The sequence below is a fragment of the Macaca fascicularis genome, chromosome 13 (genome assembly GCF_037993035.2).
Source record: "Macaca fascicularis isolate 582-1 chromosome 13, T2T-MFA8v1.1".
NCBI classification, from domain to species: Eukaryota; Metazoa; Chordata; class Mammalia; order Primates; family Cercopithecidae; genus Macaca; species Macaca fascicularis.
Window position 1 is genome coordinate 42,383,873 of NC_088387.1, and position 18,402 is coordinate 42,402,274.

At 39.8% G+C, this 18,402-nt stretch overlaps 1 long non-coding RNA gene across 1 annotated transcript in view; it reads left to right on the top strand.

Moving 5' to 3' along the window:
* The first annotated feature begins 2,058 nt into the window (after positions 1–2,058).
* The window catches only part of LOC135966794 (uncharacterized), a 71,664-nt gene continuing 55,320 nt past the window's right edge, over positions 2,059–18,402 (top strand). The window contains exon 1 of the long non-coding RNA XR_012422126.1: positions 2,059–2,252. This is a non-coding gene — a long non-coding RNA (uncharacterized lncRNA). The remainder of the gene's footprint in view (positions 2,253–18,402) is intronic.

Genomic DNA, 18,402 nt, shown 5'->3' on the forward strand with positions numbered 1-18,402 from the left:
AGAATGGGTTTTTAAACATCTGCTTGCATATGCACTATGCCATGTGATGGAAAATTAGGAGGTAAATATATACTTCCCATATACTTCCCTAAACAGCTTCTTACTGCCTTAGCTCTCTTCCACCAAAACCCTCTAACAGCATGGGTATTCTAGTTTCTACACAGAAACTACAAAGTAATTCACCCTCCCCCACCCCCATGTTTTATTTCCACATACTTTTCTCTATCCATTTAAATTCTATCTATCCTTCAAGGTCCATACTCTAACTCAGTCTCTCCATTTAATTATGTTCCTTATTGTCCCAGATCATACAGAATGTAGGAGCAATGTCATGAAATTTGCCACGTACTCCTAAGTTGTTTATGTCATTATCTAACATTTTTGTGAATTATCCTTGTCTCTTAGGTATTAATGAAAGTTCTATTCTGAAAGACACGTTGTCTTCTACTGCTTTGACTTCCATCCCCAGGACCTCTGTCTTCCTTTAGATTTACCAAAGGAGATTCACAAATACTTTTTCATATATTGGATATCTAACTTTTTTTTTTCTTTTTTTTTTTTGAGACGGAGTCTCGCTCTGCCGCCCAGGCTGGAGTACAGTGGCCGGATCTCGGCTCACTGCAAGCTCCGCCTCCCGGGTTCACGCCATTCTCCTGCCTCAGCTTCCCGAGTAGCTGGGACTACAGGCGCCCGCCACCTCGCCCGGCTAGTTTTTTGTATTTTTTAGTAGAGACGGGGTTTCACCGTGTTCGCCAGGATGGTCTCGATCTCCTGACCTCGTGATCCACCCGTCTTTTTAAAATAGAAAAATCATACATTATTGACATATTAGAGTTAGGAAGTTGAGTGCAACCTCTCAATGTGTTATTCTTCTTTTCATCTCCATGTCACTGACAGTTGGTCCTCCAGTCTTGTCTTAAATACTCCCAGAGATAAGACATTTATTTAAATGTAATAGTGTATGGCCGGGCATGGTGGCTTACGCTTGTAATCCCAGCACTTTGGGAGGCTGAGGCAGGCGGATCACGAGGTCAAGAGATCGAGACCATCCTGGTTAACACAGTGAAACCCCGTCTCTACTAAAAATGCAAAAAATTAGCCGGGTGTTGTGGCGGGCACCGGTAGCCCCAGCTACTTGGGAGGCTGAGGCAGGAGAATGGCGTGATTCTGGGAGGCGGAGCTTGCAGTGAGCCGAGATCTCGCCACTGCACTCCAGCCTGGGCAACAAAGCGAAGACTCTGTCTCAAAAAAAAGAAAAAAAAGAAAAAAAAAAAAAGAAAAAAATAGTTTATTTTATTTTGGGATGGTTTTAAATGCTATAAAAATTTCTCCTAATGATAACCTAAGGTGCTCTTCAGTAACTTCCATTCATTGTCCTAACTCTACTTTCAGAAATGGCATAAGATAATTGGAAACATTCTTTTTTGATAAGAGTATGTATTTGTCGGGATTCTCCAGAGAAACAGAACCAACAAGATGTATACACACACATATACAGAGAGAGAGAGAGAGGAATAAAAGAGAAAATTATTATGAAAGATTGGCTCATATGACTACGGAGGCTGAGAAGTCCCATGATCCAATGTCTGCAAGCTAAAGACTCAGGAAAGCCAGTGGGGGTAGTTCCAGTCCAAGCCCCAAACCCTGAGACCCAGAAAAGCCAGTGGTATAAGTCTCAGTCTGAGTCTGAAGGCCTGAGTACAAGGAGTACTGATGCTCAAGGGCAGGAGAGGATGTCCCACCAAGCAGATAAACAGAATTTACCCTTCTTCCACCTTTTTGTTCTACTTGGGCCCTCAATAGATTGGATGATGCCTTCCCCCATTAGTGAGGGTAATGTTCTTTACTCAGTCTACTCATTCAAGTGATAATCTCTTCCAGAAACACCTTTACAGAAATACCCTGAAATAATGTTTTACCAGCTATCTAAGCATTCCTTAGCCCAGCCAAGTTGTCATATTAAATAAGCAATCATGCAGTCTTTTTGCTATCTGAGGGCAAACATGCTTGTATTGTTAAGCATTTGGTCAGGATGGAACCCACCAGCAAAAGACCTTCATAATCAGGCAACTCCAGTTCATCACCCACAACACACAGAAACTTCAGATCAGATGGAGAGATGCTTGTTGAGCAACCTATTATGCTCCAGAGAGTTTTGAATGACCACTGGATAGACAGAGAGAAGTCATATGCTGCTGGAGCCTCTGAACAAAGAGAAACCTCTGGAAACCTTAGTCAGTTCCTCAGCTGAGGTATGAATTTGTTTTATAAAATGTCTGCAAAGTAGCCTCTTCTGTCTGGCTTAGAAATCTTTACCAATGCATGAGCAGCAACATCCTTGATTAACAAGCAAGTACTGCAATGAAGACATGTCATTAAAAGGTTAGATGCAACCCAAGTGTATTTAAAGTTGACTTGATAGTTTTTGATCAATTGAATCAAAGCTATGAAGATGCAAATACTTCAGTGAAGTCTGTGAAAATTACAGTATGAATCGTTCAACAAAGGTAAAAATCTTTTCAGTGACTAGGGGCATAGTGAGTTGTCTTGAAAGAGGATTGTCCTGACACCTAATAGATTGGACTTTGGGGGGGGTTCTATTATTATTAATTTACGTGAGTTTTTGGGTACATGCATCTCAGTTTCTTCACCTGTAAATTAAGGAAGCTGGAGTGGGTGACCATCAAGACTGCTTACAGTTCTAGCTTTCCCTTTTTAAACACACTTTTGAGTTCTTCTACTTACTCACTGTGGTGCTATGGAAAAGCTCTTCAACATCTTGCTAAGAGAATAAAGCCAAATGGTTTACTGTTATACTAATTGACATAACCAATCTGTCCCCGCAAAAATTCTACAAAAACCCAAGAAAATCATCCTCTAGGGATCAATGACCTTCAGTGCTTACCTGTTTTCTTCAAAATTTTGCCTGATCCCTGTACAAGACTCTATATAGTGTAGTTCACATATTATTTGAATTCAAAACAGCTTTGGAGAGTGCAACCCTCTTATCTTACAGTTCAGGCATACTGGGCTGCAGTGCAGGGTTTCTTTACAGCAATGTTATAGTAGAAGAAATTTTTGCAATGCAATTTTCAGGAAAACTAAAACTAGGAAATATTTTTGTAATGTTAAAAGCCACCTTCTAATTTACCTGTTTTATATACTTGGTAAATATTCCTGTGGAGAACCACCTCCCCACCTCTGAAGCCACATCTAATTGCAATCATCCAGGTGTTGCAGGTCTCTAAAATCCTGCTTTTTCTGTCGTTGCTTGCTTAACTGAAGAAAAGGAAAAATAAAATCTCTGATGGAAGGGTAATCAAAGCTTGAAATATGCTTAGAGTAACTGAATTCACAGACTAATTACTGGCTTATCATATGTTCTGTGCTGTGTGATTCAGGATTGGGAGGGGCTGCCACATATCACTGTATCTCTTTAGGGCCCAGTTGGCTTGACAGACTAATGTGTGCCAAATTCATAAAATCTTCCATTTTCATCAAATGGAAGAGGCATGGGCATAAACGGCAGAGTAGTGCTGCTGCCTTCAGGGTTATAATGGTGAAACCTCTCATCCCTGAACAACCTGGGTCTTGTTCATTCTTAGTCATGAAAAAAAAAAAAAGAAAGAAAGAAAAGAACAGAAAATTTTCAACCCTACTGCAATTTTATTCCCTGTGATACCTTTTTCTCTAAACAAGACTCTCAGGCACAAGTGCCTGGGAGGCTCTTTATAATACTTTCACTATGTATCATTTTGCAAGAAAATTTCCTTCCAGTTTTGAGATTATAAAAAGTTGTTTTTTAATGTCCCTCTGGACAGAAGAAAGTGGTACAATAAATTGCAGCAGCACATACTTCCAAACAACGTTAACAGAACTGTCTTGAATGTGGACATAAGAGACTATGGGGGTTCTGCAGACCTGTAAAACTGGATATTTTGAAGACTATTTTACATGATATTGTTTACATTATGAGATTGAATTTATCTATATTTACTTCTTCCTCTCTCAGATCTTTCTTCCACCTTCTCTTCCTTTTCTCATTTCCAGAAAGATAACAAGGTCAAAAGGCAAAATTGTAAAAAAAAAAAAAAAAAAATTTGAATACGAATCTGGGTTATTTGTTCCTTACCAGAAATACTAACATAATCACTGTTTCTCCACCAAAAAGCTTTAGGATTTTTGGGATTCGTATTTGTGTGACTCATTCGTTCTACTTCAAGGTGTTTAACTCAAGTAAATTGTTGGACGAATGTGAAAATATGTTTGTAGAAGCATCTTAATCACAATCATATTATTCAATTCAGTTCAACAAATATGTTAGAGAACCCACTATGAGTTTGTAACTAGTTAGTTACTGAAGATTTTAAAAAGTGAGCTAAGTAGAAATAAGCATATACAGGTAAGAAAGGGATAGGTATGCAGTATGATAAGTGCTATGCTAAAGGCCCCATGGGGGGTTGAAGGATGACCACATAACACAGACGAAGGAGTGAGTGGGCAGCAAAGGCTTATTGGAGATTTCTACATGTATTTCAGCTCAAATAACAAACAAATGACTGTATATTTTTATAATGGAATATTATGCATTCATAATGCATGTCGTTATTTACTTATTCTAATGAAAAAATGTTCATAATATATTGTTTAGTGGAAACCAGACAGGCCAATATAAGTTACACATGGTAGGATCTACGATTTTATAATACAGAATATATTCTTGTGTAGTTACAGGTATACGTAGAAAATTTCTGAGGTTAACCATTCTTGGTAGTGATTTCTCCCTTTATCCCTATCTGTTTAAATATATCTAAAATCAATCTATACGATTTCAGTAATTAAAAACAAAGAAAGGAATACTTACACAGTGAGGCAATTGGCATAGGCAAACAAGTGGTGCTGAGGCTGGAAAGGTGAGAGACGTGCTATCTAGTCAACCTGAGCAATCCTGCTGCCTTAGGCAAGGATGCTTTATAGACCTCCCCATGACCCAAAGAAGTATCCTTCAGGTCAGTGCCACTCTCAGAGTCTTGAATGAGACAAGAAGCATTGTAACTAAATCATCTATACTTAATACAAAGAAAAAAGGGTCCTGATAGAGAATGTGAGCAAATGAGCTCCCAAAAGAATGTTTTTTTCCATTATAAATGGTTATTTGGGTATTCTGCTTCATGTAAGCACCTCATGTAAATGTATTTCTGAGAATCCAAGCACCTCTAAGTAAAAGTTCAGCTTTTGGACATTCAATACTCAGGAGCAAATATTATTTAGACTGGAAACTCTCAAACTATATATTTAGAGTGACATGTAACATTTCCTTGACAAATGACATTTGAGGGATAATTTGGTATTTTCCATATTGTTAGGTACTGTGAACAAAACCACAGGAAAGTATGTCTTTGGATGCATATAATAGTGACTATCCACACGACAATAGGCCCCACAATTTTTAAACCATATATCCCTATTAAAAACAAATAAACAAAATTAGAGCATACCCTACAATATATGTATATTTATTTATACAATATTTACATATATTACTGTTCTATACCCTCTGAAGCTCTTGTTGTCACTTCAGGGCAGCAAGAAATAATATCTGTTTTAGAGAAATAATACCTACATTTGACCTTTCCTCTCCTCAATTCCTGGAGACACCATTGCCATTGCCCATGTCAAAGACACGTACATTTGGTTTTGATTATTGTTCCCAAATAAAGTATAAAATGGGAACTTTTTAATGCCTATTTTGGTAAAATTATACGTAATACTTAAGCATGTATACAATAGTCATCATAGTGTGTAGGAAGAGAAAGACTATGATGAAAAAAATTGCCAATACTTGTGGTCAATACTGTGTCCTACATGTACCATTTGACTTAATTGATTAGGATGATCAGAACATTGCTTCATGTTGAGATGCCACATGCATGTAAAGAATGATGAAAAACATTAGATTTTACTGTATGCGCAAAGTAAAAAGTTACCCTGCCAGAGTTTAAAGCTGACAGAATCAAGAAACTCCTAGGTCAGAGACTAAGGACTGGATTACTCATGGCAAAGCAAGCAGCAGGTGCTTCATGTTTGCATCACATAAGAAAGGGATAGTTATGCAGTATGATAAGTGCTATAATAAAGGCCCTTCAGGTGCTATGGCAGACAATAGAGAGAAACTTGGATAGATGCTGTGTATTCAATGAGTATGCACCAAAGAAGCCTGAGCTTAGAAAACCCAACTTTTTTATGATGGAATGAAAGCAAACATGCCCTTTTCCCCAGAGGGAAACATTACCATTATTATTCTAGAAAGGAAACAAACAAATATGCCCTCTGCTTTGGAGAGAGATACTGTCTTCCAAAACTGCCTGTATAAAACCATCCTTAGAAAAGATAGGCTAGAACAAAATGGCAGTTGGTTACTTGCTTGCAAGATCTGCAGAAACTCAAAGGCCTATGGTGAATTGTCTGTCTACAATTATGGGCTAATCAGCTTTGTACAAATAAAAAATTCTTTTGGCCTTCTAGTGTACTCCACTGCATATCATTTGGGGATTTAGTCGAGGGCCTTGTACAGCATAGTATGGATTGTTCAGCATAGTGTCTTTCCAGGTTAGGAGACACAACTTCATGCCTCTTCCTTATTTTTGGGATGGGGTTATATCCCTGTATGAAGATCAGCATATCATCACTACTGGCCCTGATACTTTACATTAACATAGCAATTAACAACCAACAAAGGGCTATTTTGGCTGTACTCAACATAGATAAATTCAATTATTCAGTAATACAGGTAGGAGGTTTTAAACAAAAACACACCGGATCAGAAATCACATGGGACTTAGAACTGGAAATTGGTTGAAACAAAAGCAGTTTGGGGACAGCCCACTCTTGATGTTTCCTACTTACTTCTGCAAGCACTCTCTCTTTGTAATGCTCTTTTTTTCTTGGCCTCCCCATCCCTCTCTGGGTGTCTGCTGCACCTTAACTCTGGCTGCTTTTCTCATCCTCTACTCTTCATCCTTATTTCGTCTTATTTCTAACCTCATCTACCATCTTCTGCTTAACTCAAGCTTCCTTCTACCTGCAGCTTGCTCCTGAACCAAAAGAACCTTGACTATCCCTTATGACTTCTCCTCTCTGGGCATGCTTTCATTTTCAGTTCCTGATGCTAATTGTCTGATTCTTATGGTTTTTCTTGGTAGGATGCAGATTGGCTAAGCTCATCTCTTTATACAAGTCTTTGTCATGAGTTATAGGCCAGACTCATTTTAAGCATTCCTTGATTATGCTTGTTCCAAGGATGCACTTTTTAAAATGAATGAACGTATGAGTTTGGGTAAAATGGCCTGTAGTTCAACCTCGTTGAAAGAAATCGTAGGATTTGCACCAGCATGTTTGAAGTGACTCATATATTTTTGTTAATCTAATTTTAAAAAATTAGAAACTCAAAGGATTTAAGTGACATACTCAAAAGTACCAAGAAAATATCTGCTTAGTGTCACTGTAATACCTTAAACATCTTTCTTTAATATCATTCATTTTTTCCGTAGTATAGAGTATTTTTAACAGCTATATTTTCTTCATTAGTCTATAACACTTTTGAAGGTCTTGGTATTTTTTATATTCTTAGTCCTGAGAATTCCCAGGCCTAGGGTCGACACTGTATAAATGTCACATGAATGAATGAATGAATGAATGCTTTATTGAATCAATTAATGCATGATCTTTGAGGACTCTTTCTTCTGCATTACATGGCAGGAGAAAGAAGGAAGGATGGGGAAAAGCTCTTATACTCATTAATGAACAACTACTACATGCCAGGCACTGTCAGAAATATTTTCACTTATTTACTGCAATTCTTACAAAAAGCTTCCAAGGTAGTTCTTGCAGGCTAACTTGGTCAACAAGATGAAACACGCTATCAGATCTCACAATGCAAGTAAAAATCAGAATCAGAATTTGAATCCAGGTATGTCTGACTGTAAAGCGTATGATTTTTAAAAAAATTAAACTGTGTGAGTATCCACAGCTGCCCTGACTGCTGATGCAGAACAGAATGAAATAGTAAAGAGAATTCAAAATGAGATGCAGCAACAAACAATTTACGGGCTATGAAACCACAAGGAATATGCATGTAGGATGTTCCAAAAATGAGCAACTCTATTATGCTGAAAATCGTCACTTCATTATAAATGTTTCCATTCTGAGCTCCATCCCTCACTCTCTGTTAATAATTCAAGCATTTAAATTTTTATTAGATTGTAAATTGGCACACAGGTCATGAGCCTGACTTCACAACTGTCATATTCAAAATTGGAATGGAATGAATCTCTTTCTGCTTCCAGTCAAGTCACCCATTTGCACTATCCAAATATGCCTAATGGGAAGGAGAGACACACGTGATGGGAGGAAAAAAATCTCATGAAGTTAACATTTGTAGTGCAATCAAATTAAATTTCCATTGGATTTTAGTTTAAAATGGTGCTTGGCTAGTTGCTGCTGATACATCATCCCCCAAATTTCTACTAAAATATCAATGAAGACACAGGAAAAAAGATAAAAAATACATATCATCTACAGAAATGAAAATTTCAGAAGAGTCTATTGCTCTGAATAATAGAGAATGTTGACCAAATGTAAAACCAAAGAAGCACAATAGAAAAAAATATATACATATATATTACTCTAACGATGCTTATTCCCAGGCAACTGAGAAAACCTTCTCCCTTGGAAGGAGATAAAGAATTTTATTTCTTCCTGCATGGCAGTCCATGAATCAGTCTTAGATTTTGTAATGACAAAAGTATGAAGTTGCCCTGTTATTGTATTTGTGCTTATTTTGTAGCAGCTAAAATACCAGATCCATGCCCCTTTGCATGTCTTTCTATATTTCAGAGATGTTAATTTTAGAAAAGAAGAGGGTTAGAGACAGGGAAGGTATGCATTGTTATGCACTAGACTTCCACAGAAGGTTTTACTACTTGAACAAGTAATTCTCTACTTCTGCTGCTGCTGCTGTTGTTGCTGCTGGTGGTGATGATGAATAAACAGGGACTTGGCAAATGGGAAAAATGGCAAATCCTATCATGAGCATGAAATATTCTTAACTGGAGTTAGTGAAAGAGTATAAAGAACAAGCTTGAATGAGATAAGTTAAAAAGGCCTTGCCTTTGGGTTCAGCCAGATGACATTCATGGACAGTCTCCTGCCGTGGCTGGGTTGCTTCTGATGTTCATTCTGGACTCCAAGGCCAGGCTTCCATTGGCACATCCTGAGTGCTGGCTCTGAGACTTAAGTCTCTGTGACTCCAGGGTGGCTGCTTAAATGCTCTGGGTCTCCATTTTCTTATCTGTAAGATGGAGATTATAACACTCATATCAACTGGTTATTGTAATAATTAAATATGATAACGAATACAATTAGACACCATAAAGCACCTGTAAGAGCTTGGGATTGCACTGCCATCCAACACCATTTAAGGTCTGTGTAACTCACTGGGTATTTAAAAAACGCTTCCAGGGAGTTACTGTTTTTTGTGTATGTTTACCTCCTCTCCCTCTATCCAGACTGTGGGCTCATTTAGGGCAGAGCCTGCTTTTTATCCCTGTTTGTATTCCCTTCTGCAGTTCTTTGCCCTGCACTGACTGAGTGCTTGAAAAATGCAAGCTGATAATGATGGCATCAATTTCAGTGCTATCATTATTCAGGCATTCTCCTGTTACAAAAAAGGGCATATTTTTCTTCTGCAGGTACGAATCACTAACTTTAATAATATTCTGTATGTTTCAGTAAGAATATTTATCAGGGAGTATAAGGTTCTAGAGGGCAGGAATACTTTAAAAATATTTTACTTATTCATTTGTATGTTTGTTTGTCTGCACATTGCACAGAGCCAATTGGAGACAGAGTGTTAATAAATAAACCTGATAAATATTGCTCTGATGGTAAAGATGCAAACTTTAGCCAGAAGGTACCATAGTCACATGTCCACATTTACTTTTGAGCTGTGATAGCTAAAAAATAAAATGTAAGTACTCTATAACAAAGTATTTGCTATTCTAATTCACAATGCAAACCATTATAACAATTTATTACAAAATTTTTCATATTGCTATACATTTTTCCAAGGATTATACCACCCTTTTTATTCACCTTATTATCTTTTATTAGGCTTCTATACTATGCCGCTGTCCATTTGTAAGGAGCTATATTTCCCAGTTGTATAACCTGGGGAGTTGTTTGTCTTCTGAAGAACCTATGGAAGTGGGAAGGAAGTCCAGGTTTAAAAAGTTTTAGCAACATCTCTTTTTTCCTGATGGGTCCTTCAAGATACCTTTGGTAGGCCTCTGCCAATTAACATTCAATTGCCTTATAGCCTTTGGGTGTAATCAATGCCATACCATATATCCTTTCATTTGGTGCAGAGTAACTGTCCTTGTCAATCTCTGGTTTTTACCATTGAATGTCTTTCTATTCTGAGGAGGTGTTGATTCAAGTGCTCTGTCCTGAAAAACAGCCCTTTGTGTTGCTTCTCCTCTCTCCTCCTTTTCTTTTCTCTTCTTTGTCAATCACCAGTTTTGATTCTTCTCTCCTGCATAGGAATCTTTTAGTTTTCTTTCAACTTTTGCAGAAATCCTTTTTCCCCTTTCTATTAGCCACAGAAAATAAAGAAGTAGATGACTGGCTTTCAAGGTTTTCAATAGTAGAAGCTTGAGTAGAATGATATACACAGAGCACGTAATTACCTCAGGCATGGAGAAGACCTGGACACATTTCCTGCAGACTTATTTTCTGTAATTCCTGGAGGGTAAGGTTAAATACAAATGAGTAGGTAACTCTAACACGACCTGGGACTGCTTCTTTGCTGGGCAGTGACATTGAGGAGGAAAAATTACTTGAGAAAGAGGGACTTCGTTTCTCCTGTCAACTAGGGTGCAGCGCTATTTTGTACAGCTGTAGGCACTCAGTACGTCTCGCTGCCTGCCACCAGATGCCATCAATCAGGAATCCCAGAACAATGATTCTCACTTGTGCCACTGCTGAGGCCTCACTTCAGGTTCACCCCAAAGAACCTGATGTAATTGTCCAGGCAAGACCCAGGTATCCATGGTTTTCAAAGCTTCCCATGGGATTCAAAGGGTTGAGAATGGCTGGTTTCGAGTTTTCAGAAACCGTCAGCTCTTTCTGCTTTTCTTCCTTTTTTATTCTTCCCTCTTCTAGACCATCTTGACAGCTTATATCGGGGATTAAATGTACAGTACTTATAAGTGTCCCCAGTGGAGCAACTTTCCCATTTCCTAGCACCAGAATCTCCAGGAGTCCTGGGTAGTGCTGCAGATTTCCGGGTTTCATTGAAAACTAAAAGATCAGAATCACTAGGGGTGTCACCAGTTGACCTAGTTTGCCCAGGACTGACAGGAAATTATTCTAGAAATTTTAACCATAAAACTGGGGTAGTTCCAGGCAATCTGGGACTGTAGTTCACTCTAGCAAGACCTAGAATTTTTAACCATGTTCCTCCTGCAAAGTATGGTAGGGAATTCCTACCCTAACCCTTTCCAGGCCAACTCATTTTCTTGGGTGCAGAAATAAGTCTTCAGCAGTGACGGAGTTTCTTTTGTCTGCCAGGGAAGGAGCCTGGTTCATCTCTTGGTGCTACATGTTGTGAGAATAAGTCTCTTGCTGTTGGGTCCTGTCTTCTGTTTCCCACACCGACTTTCCATATGTCGGTTCCACATCGTGAGTCTTTTCCCTCTGTCTGCTGCTGCCGATAGCTTCAGTTGCCTCCTCACACCCTCCTACTCAAGCTGTGTCCCTGCGGTGCATTTGCCTGCTCGTCTCCATCTGTTTCCCACTTTCTCCTGTCTGGAGAAGCCTCATGATATATGGCTTCGGAGAGAAGTGCTCCTTCCATCGCATCTTTAATGCCAGAGCCAGCAGTTAAAACACCCTGGGGGCCTTTCACCAGTATTGTCTAATAAAAGTCCCAAGAGAAGGCAGCAGACCCCTCCCCTCTTACCCAGGCTTGCCAGAACCATGCTAGAACTTATTCGGCTTCCAGGCCTCCTAAGGGGAGTGTGGATTTTCCAAGCAGGCAGAGTGGCAGAAAAGCTTCTCTGAGTGGCAAGGGCGGGACACAGAAAAGCTGATCAGCTCAGCGCATGACCTGGGTCCTGCTGAGCCCTAAATGAGCCATTCATCCAGTGTGACATCTGGAGCAATGGAGTTGAGGCACTCAGGGAAGTGCTTATTTATTTAGGGAAAAGATGAAACTGCGATTGCTGCCTTCCCACCAGTCACTCAAAAGGGAGGAGAAAAAGGTGAGGGCTACATCTGGACTCTGTAAATTATAAAACCATGCCTCTATTTTTGAAAATTTCAAAAAGAGACTATAACCTGGAGGTATGAGAGCTCAGCAGAACTCTAAAGTGAAGCACAGTGTTTTGTTGGTTCGTGGATACATGCATTTCCCTAAGCCTGTAATTTTAATTATATTCTCAGTGGGTTCCATGCCTCAAAAAAAATAAATAAATAAAATCATTGCTTTAAAAAATAATAAAGGGAGTTCAGGAGTCCTGAGTGCAAAGATAGGTTCATTTTATTTTTATTTCCTTTTCTTCAGAGCCCACATGCCCTAGCATAGAGCCAGAGGCAGAGAAAGCACTCAGAAAGCATTTTTCCAATGATTTTCTACTGCTGTCATCCAGACCTAAAGAAAATGCAGAAGGGCAACATGCAAATATTCACTCAGGAGTTCTGGCTGGGATTCGAAAAGCTTGAGGGTTTGTTCCTGGTTCTATCATTCATCCACTCAGTGGTTTGGGGCAGGAAACTTCACTTCTTTGGGCTTCAAGTTTCTTCTCTGCCTTTGTGTTACATAATTTCTGAGTGATCTTTCAATTTTGAAAGTTAAGTAATCTGTCCTTGCTCAGTGCAGGGTTAGAATTATTCTCAGATTATAGCAAACAAAACCAGAGAGCCTAATTCTTTCTCTCTGTGTAGGGAATGTGGACTTTCACAGGGATTATGAGAGGGAGTACCAGATTATCATTGTATGCTCTGATGCTGAGGTCAAAATCCTGTCCTCTATTTAACATTCTATAAGGCATTGGCGTAGTTGTAGCTTCATAAAGTTGAACACCTCCTCTTCGCCAGAATTAGATTGAGCAGTAGTAAAATATCTGGATCTTTTTCTCAAGTATCTTACAACCTTGTAGATAATATGCAAACACATAAAACAGGGAGAAGACAATTAATTGTGAAACTACATGCTAGCAATTATAACTGTAAAAACCCTGAGGACTGGAGTGATCCCAGAGGTGTTCGGGGGAGGTGGGACTTAAGCTATGTCTTGAACATTGGGCAGAATTTAAATAAGTGGTAAAGGGAAGATACTCCCAGTGGAGGTAAATGGGAGCAATATGGGCAAAGGGTGGAGGCAGGTATAAGGAGTGTTAGGAGGAAAGTAGATCAGCGTATCTGATGAAAGTAGAGGTTGCTCTTCAAGGAGTGTGTGATATTTATGTTGGGTGAGCCCTAAAGGCTTGAAAGGAAATTTGGGGCATTGATACCTACCTGTAGGTTGCTGAGCAGGTACCTGTCACAGGGGAGCCACGCTGGAAGAGCATTCACGTCCACAATGGGCCGGAGACAGGGGTGCCGCTGCAGTCGTATGCATGTGCCTTCATAAAGGCCAAGACAATATTGGAAGCAGCAGGAACAGACAATCTCCTGGCAAGTCGCAAACTCAGACACTGGGATCGCAGCAGCGGCAGCTGGCAGTGCTTGGGGGCTGCGGGGGAAGCTCAGTGTGCATGTTCTTGAGGAACATAAAGAGCCCACACTGTTCTTTGCTGACATCTGAAGTTTGGGGCTGGAATTGTTGTTCTCCCCAGGAAATCCTGAATCTAAAAATGACTCTCGTTTTTATTCATTTATGAGTGGAAGGCTACTGACTAGAGGAGTGGCAGACTGAGGGCCTCTCACGTTCTACCTTCTCCACTCCCTTATTGCCAACAGCACCCAGTGGAGGTGCCCTGGTGTGCAGGGTAGAATTCTGTGGCTGTGTGAGAGGTTGGTCAGGGTGAATTAGCACCAGTCTCTGGCCTCAAACTTTAATAGTTAGTGTTAAAGATGACCTCCCCCAGCTAAGGTTAAGAGAGGGACTCTGGCAGGAGAAAGATTTTCTTCTTCAAGTGGCAGCATCATTCCCTTTTAGGGAAAACAATAATAACAACGACAACAACAACGAAACCTATTTTTGCTCTTAGACCAATAAAGCTTTATCTAAACAAAGTGATAAAGTGTGATACCCAGTGACACAAGTGACTGGATAAAAAGCTTTAATTCCTTTGTTAATGAAGTGTTCCTCTAAGTTGGCTATACGTACCACCTTGAGTGACTCAGTCGGATGCTCCATTTCAGGGTAAAAGGAAGAGTGTAGCGTTTAATTCCTGGCAGCGCTGTGTGTGTGCCACCTCCCTGTCTAGTAAGCCTGTCATGTGTCTCATAGAGGCAATGTCAAAGATGTCTTTCCATTTCCAGGTTCAGAGAGCCCATGGCGGTTTGGGAGAAGCATCAGTGTTGTCTCCAAGAATACGGAACCCGCTCCAGATGAAATAATCAGATAACATTGAAAAAGAGGAAATCCACACAGTGTCCGGCTATGGAGTAGCTAAGTGGTGAAATGCCGGGAAGATGTCCAGGACAGGATGGGGTGACACTGTGGGACGGTTTTATTACAGAAGGGAATTCTAAGAAGTGTGGGAGAGCCATGAAATTTAGCCCAGAAGAGTAAGAAACATTGTGCCAGGATTGGAAAGGAATAGCTCTGAGAAGGAAACAAGAATAGGAGAAAAATGCCAGTGCAGATAGATGGAGGTGCTAGTTGCTCCAGGCAAAGACCATAGAAAGATTTGTCAAAAGGAGTCTTTCGTTAAATATAGAAAGTCTGCTTCTCAGATTTGTGTTAATTATTTCTCTTGATTCGAAACTGAGGTAAGTGCATGATGAAGAGTACTGACTTTTTCAGTTTTCTATGTTCACAGATAGGTAATTTGTGAACAAAATTTTATCTGTCCTAATGAAATCATAAAATGATAACCATTGTCATCTTTTATTGAGCTTATATCCTGTGTCAGGTACTGAGCTAAGTGGTTTACATGGAGTATTGCATTTCATCTTTACCACAACTCTGTAAGGTAGGTAGTACCATTTTCTCTAGTATATAAAAAATGAAGATGCAGAACATTCCTTATCTATAGACTGCAGATTATAATAATGGTACCTATCTCACCAGAGTAATTGAGATAATCCATGTAAATTGCTTAGCCCCGGATCTGACCCTTAGAAACTGTCTAATATCAGTTACTCATTTTTACTAATGCCTCATAGCCCATAATTTCTAATTGCCAGAGTAAATGCCAACCTGGTGTCTCTATCTCTAAAGCCCATCTCTTGCCTGGATGAAAGCAGTCATCTAAGGGTTCTTGATGTGCCCTTTTCCCCCTCTAGTTGATTCTCAACTCAGCTGTTAAGAAAGTCAGACCACAAACTCTTCTGCTGGAGTTCTACAGTGGTCTAGAAGGCTTCATAGAATCTCCCTCCCCCATTAGCTTTCTAAATCATCTCCTATTTCTCTACCCATTGCTTGCCTGGCTCCAGTCCCACTGACCTCCCTGCTGTCCCTTGAAAATGGGGCACACTGCCATCTTAGGACCTCTGCACTTTCAGTTTCTCCTGCCAGGGATGCTTTCCCCTTATTTGCGTGTTCTTTTCTCTCACCTTCTTCAGTCCTATCTTAATCTGCTAGGATTACTATAACAAAATATTGCAGACTGGCTGGCTTAACCAAAATGTATTTTCTAACAGTTCTGGAGACTGGAAGTCCAAGATAAAGGTGCTAGCTGATTCAGTTCCTGGTAAGGGCCCTTTTCCTGGCTTTTGGATGGCCAGCCTCCTTCTTGCTACATCCCCACATGGCCTTTCTGTGATGCATGGGAGTAGAGTGAGTGAGAAAGGATCTCTGTCTTCCTCTTCTTAAAGGCCCTCTAACCCTACCATGAGGGCTCTACCCTTATGACCTAATGTAATCCTAATTAACTCTCAAAAGCTCTGTCTCCAAATACCATCACATTGGAGGTTATGGTTTAAACATATGAATTTGAGGAGGACATAAAACTTTTGATCAATAATAAGATCCTTCTGTTTAAATGTCTCAGTGAGACCTTCCCATACCACCCTTTATATTAAATAGCACTTCCCACTCACCCAACACTTCTTCTTATTCTCACAGTAATCATATCTGATATACTACACACTTTATATAGGTATGAAAATACCTGCTGCTTCTCTTCCCTCACAGGAATGGATTTTAGTCTAAGGCAGAACACCCTTCTTTGAACATGGCAAATGTTAGGTGTTCACAGTTTGTGTTGAATGTTGAATGAATGAACCCTTCTATCTGCCTTAACCTCTGATGACTCTCCTATGATATTAGAATTTTGTCTCCATACTCAAAGGCAGGATATTACTTCCAGTTTTTTTTCTGAAACCCTCTACAAGTTAGGTAAACTAGAGTCAGCTGGCCTTTGGCCAAAATGAACAAGGGTTGTAAACTGTGCTTCACTGAGGAATAGCCCTCCGTCTTATTCTTCCTTTGGTATTCACTGTGCCCTGGCAGGGAAAAACTCAAAAAGAGAACATAATTAGAAAAAAACAACCCACACCAAACAGGCCCCACAAACACAGAAAAATAGGTCATAGCTCCTAATATAAGGAAGAAGAATCTTTGTTCCTAGCCAGGCCGTGTTCCACTTGTATGAAAACATCATAATTAATTGAATTAATTTAATTCTGAATGATGTGTGCCTTTTAGAAATCTGCCTTTATTTATTTATTTTTGTTTTGCAGATGACACATCGTGTCCTCACTCTGCATAGTTCTTAGGTAAGCTAAATGTTTGTTTCATTATCAAAGGGAAGCTGTTCCTTAGCCCTCCACGTGACACACGCTCATGACCTACTGTGTGTGAGCTCTTGCCTTTTAGCAGAGTACAATGAGGCTTCTTTTAGGAGCACAGACTATATTCTCTAATTTTTTGTTAATGCTGCAGAATACCTAATAGAAATTTTCTCTTCCACCTCATAAGTCCAATGGATGAACTGAACATTAACCCTCACCGGGTAACCTTGAGAAAGAGAATGTGCAGCAATTACAATCCATCACACTTGCCAGCGACCTGGGAAAAATCAAGGTGTGAGTTACAGTGACCGTCACAGAAACATTTCATATGATCCAGGAGACATTACCTTCCCTGGGCTCTCTTGGCACGAGATAGAGGGTACAAAGCAAAGTTGTTGCGGCTGAAAGAACCACAAAGAAGGAGTCACACTCACATTTTCCTTCTCATCTCTAATCATAAAAACAAAAACAAAAAACAAAAAACTTGGAATCATCTTGTCATGTCCTCCCCACTTTCCTTTTTTTTTTTTTTTTAAGATAGGGCCTCACTTTGTCACTCAGACTGAGATGCAGGTGTCATCATAGCTCACCACAGTCTGAAACTCCTAGGTTCGGGCCATCCTCCTGCCTCAGCCTCCTGAGTAGCTAGGACTACAGGCATGAACCACCACACCTGGCTAATTTTTAAAATTTTTTGTAGAGATGGAGGTCTCACTGTGTTGCTCTGGCTGGTTTCAAACTCCTGGGCTCAAGCAATCCTCCTGCCTTGGCCTCCCAGAGTGGTGGGATTACAGGTGTGAGATACCATCCTTGGCCATTATCTTATCACTTTCTGAATTCTCATTTGCAGGTTTAATTTTTTCAGGTTTTTTGAGATAGAGTCTCTCTCTGTTGCCCAGGCTGGAGTGCAGTAGGCGTGATCTATCTCGACTCACTGCAACCTCCGCCTCCTGGGTTTAAGCAATTCTCATGCCTCAGTCTCCTGAGTAGCTGGAACTACAGGCACCCGCCACGATGCTCAGCTAATTTTTTTGTATTTTTAGTAGAGACAGAGTTTCAGCATGTTGGCCAGCCTGGTCTCAAACTCCCGACCTCAGGTGATCCACCCACCTCGCCTCCCAAAGTATTGGATTATAGGCATGAGCCACTGTGCCCAGCCTATTCAAATATTTCACACATACCAAGTAATGCTAAAATATAAATCCCACATAAGATTCAAGATGCTGGGATAATTATGAAGAGCGATGTTGCAATTATATGTTTTGCAATCAAAGAAACAAAAAAAATACAAAATTTAAATAGAAATTAAGAAAGAGTTTCTGCCTATTCCTCCTCTTCCTAAACAATTACGCTTTACCCCTTTTTACAAAGAATTCAGTCTTTAGTTTAATGAGAAATCTACTTTTGACATAAAACTAGAGTTGATGGAGAATGAGGCTA